The following is a 3110-nucleotide window of genomic DNA, read 5'->3' as shown; positions in this document are numbered from 1 at the left end:
ACGCAGCCCTGAAATGGTTGGGGTGACCATTAAATCTTTTGGAGCATGCTGTCCTCTACACTGAGGCTAGATACAGGTTGCATTTATTTTCTGTTGTGATTAGTTCACTTTGAAGTGATTCAATTTCCCACTCCAAGATGTGGTGGCTGCTGGTTTGCCCTTGCCATTATTCATTTACTTCATTAACTGTGCTCTTTCTGAGACACTACAACTGCTACTGCGGGTTCTTATTCTCCTGCAACTTATCTAAAGTTAGAACTTTGAAACTGATCACAGCAGAAACTAGCTCTCAAATCTAATAGATGCCTCATTGTCATTAGGTTGTCCCTTGATAAATTTATCTATGGGGAGCCCCTCACAATAAACTAAAGCCATTGTAGAATAAACCTTTACATTCAAACTGCTTAGATCATCCATATAAATGGCCAAGCTATCAGTTGGACCCATATCTAAACTATACCCCATAAATAGCTCTGTTTTTCATTAGTCAAGCCACCAGCAAAATCAGCGTGGATTGTATTTCAGATCCAGATATATCCTCACTCAAGATCTTGATAGAGTCAAGGGCTGGACCATCCAAGCTCAAGGTCAAGCATTGCACTACTTGTTCTTAAGTCCAAGTTTTCAAAGGAATGACTTATTTGAAATGCTTCAGGAAATAGTCCATATTCTCTTTAGTTACACCTCTAAACATTGAGGTAGAATCTTGTTTAGCCTGTTATTGTGTATAAACTGTATCCCACAGACTCTCATTCAACACTAGGTGGAGACCTCTTAAATGTCGAAGAACATGATTTAATTGACAGTCAGGGGCCCTGCACTAAGACAAACATTAGAAGTTTATCTGTGGATGGTGGAATAATGAATTACCATGGGAAACACATTCGTGGGTTCTGCATGGTTGCCCTAGCAGTATATATAACATCACAGAGAGACCTACAACTGTCTCATTAATCACAACTTTTGCCAGTGAATGCTTGTTGTTTCACCTACTATTGAAACATCTCAAATTGGTGGACACCATCCACCAGGAGCATTCGGGACATCTAAGGTCTCTCTCGGTCTCAGTAGCATTAACCAGAACCAAGGTTGAGATGCTACGGTTAGTAAACATCCGGGAGCCCTATTGATACTGCTTCATTCAGTCTTGAGCTTGGCAGAATGCAAGTAACTGTGACAACCTCAATCATAAATGTCTCCTGTGTACCAAGGTCAATTTGCAGAAGTAGAATTATAACAGTTCTCCTGAATGAACTCACGGACCTTCACAGCATAAAGGAAAGTTTTATTTGATATCAACGAGATCTGGGACCCAGTTACAATCTCTGGCAAATATCTCTCCTCAGTGATCACCTCTTCTTCCTGGTTATAAGCCCTGTGACTCGTGTAAAAAGCCATTTCCTCAAGTACTAAGCTTCTATCAACTTAATAATGCAACAATTTAGAAGAGCACAGGTAAATACACTCGTAAGAAGAAAAAAGGAAAATTTTGCAATAACAAACCCAGTGGACTTGATACCAAAATTATCTACATCCTACCTACACTGTGGCATTCGTAGATACACTGATTTCCATTTGATTATTCAGACAAGAGCTATATAATAATGTAAATTAGCTAGTCACGTGAGATGTAACCTCGTGGTCTAACAACTAATAAAAATCTTTACCTTGATATTGAACGATTTACTTCACGAGATATAATTAGGACGAGTTATAGCCGATTTTTACTCGATATTAGTATTGATCTTGAAGTTGTTTGGTTTTGAAATATGGTATGTTTTTTCGGAATTTGGTTTTTTCTTTTGGTTCTTTTTTCCAAATTAATTTGTTTATTGAAATTAACAACATTGATATTTATGTTGTACAGTTTACTCACGTTTGTATCAAGTCATGGCCAGTTACGGATTTATTAACTTTTTTTTGTGATTAAATTTGTATTCTAATTGTTTTAAAGTTTCGTTTTGGATTTCTGTTGTTACAATTTAATAAATTGTTTTTTACTTAACCCTAGTTGTAGCGATGTTTTGTCTTAGTCCGTTACATAGTTAAAACTACATTTTCCCTTATATACATAAAAAAATTGGGTGGTCTTAAGATGCAATAAATATGGTAAAATATAACTTATGCTTACATACTGCACATTATACCATTGAACCACATTCTTTTCTAACGCCTTTTGTTCGTTTCTTTGCTAAGTACAAAACTATACAGTAGACTATTTGTGCTGTGCTCCTCGTGGATATTGAAACCCAGTTTTGAGCATGTTGCGTCAGCGAGGTCACGTGACTAGTGTCACGCCACCTATTTTCTAGAAATATCCTGTTCCTTCGTGAATGCCCTAGCATTTACTAGATATATGTTAGTCTGGTATATATATAAGACGCTCACAACGTGACTGGAATGTGTGTAGGTAGTGAGTAATTGAACTGCAGTCAGAAAGTATTGTTGAAGTTCGTTGTTATAGCGTTTGTTATAGAGCGACTGTTGAAAATAAGTGTATCGGTAAAGTTATATTCGGAAAGAATAAACCAGTTTTATTAAGAAAGGATTTGTGTCGCTAAAGTTTCGTCGGAACGAAGTTACAGAAAATCAACTAACGAACAGAGACGTAACAAATTGGTGTCAGAGAGTGGGATAAAGAAAGAAAATAAACAAGAAGAGAAATTACAGCAGTTGTTAGAGGAAAAAGAAAAGAAACAAGAAGAGAGATTACAGCAGTTGTTGGAGGAAAAAGAAAAGTAAACAAGAAGAAGAGATTACAGCAGCTATTGGAGGAGAAAGAAAATAAACAAGAAGAGAAATTACAGCAGTTGTTGGAGGAGAAAGAAAATAAACAAGAAGAGAGATTACAACGGCTATTGGAGGAGAGGGAGAATAGACAAGAAGAGAAATTACAGCAGTTTTTGGAGGAGAAAGAAAATAAACAAGAAGAGAGACTACAACAGTGGCAACTGGAACAAGAAAGGAAACAAGAAGTACAAATGGAAAACATTAGTAAATTTGTACATTGATCATCGACTTAATCAGCCCCAGATAATGGCAAGCCCCTTACAGAGCCCGCAGCTAAACCCTAATGCAGACATATTCAGTCCCGTTAGAAGTCACATCCC

The sequence above is a fragment of the Limulus polyphemus genome, unplaced genomic scaffold (genome assembly GCF_000517525.1).
Source record: "Limulus polyphemus unplaced genomic scaffold, Limulus_polyphemus-2.1.2 Scaffold6768, whole genome shotgun sequence".
NCBI classification, from domain to species: domain Eukaryota; kingdom Metazoa; phylum Arthropoda; class Merostomata; order Xiphosura; family Limulidae; genus Limulus; species Limulus polyphemus.
The sequence above is the reverse complement of the archived record's forward strand: the minus strand, read 5'-3'. Positions refer to the sequence as shown.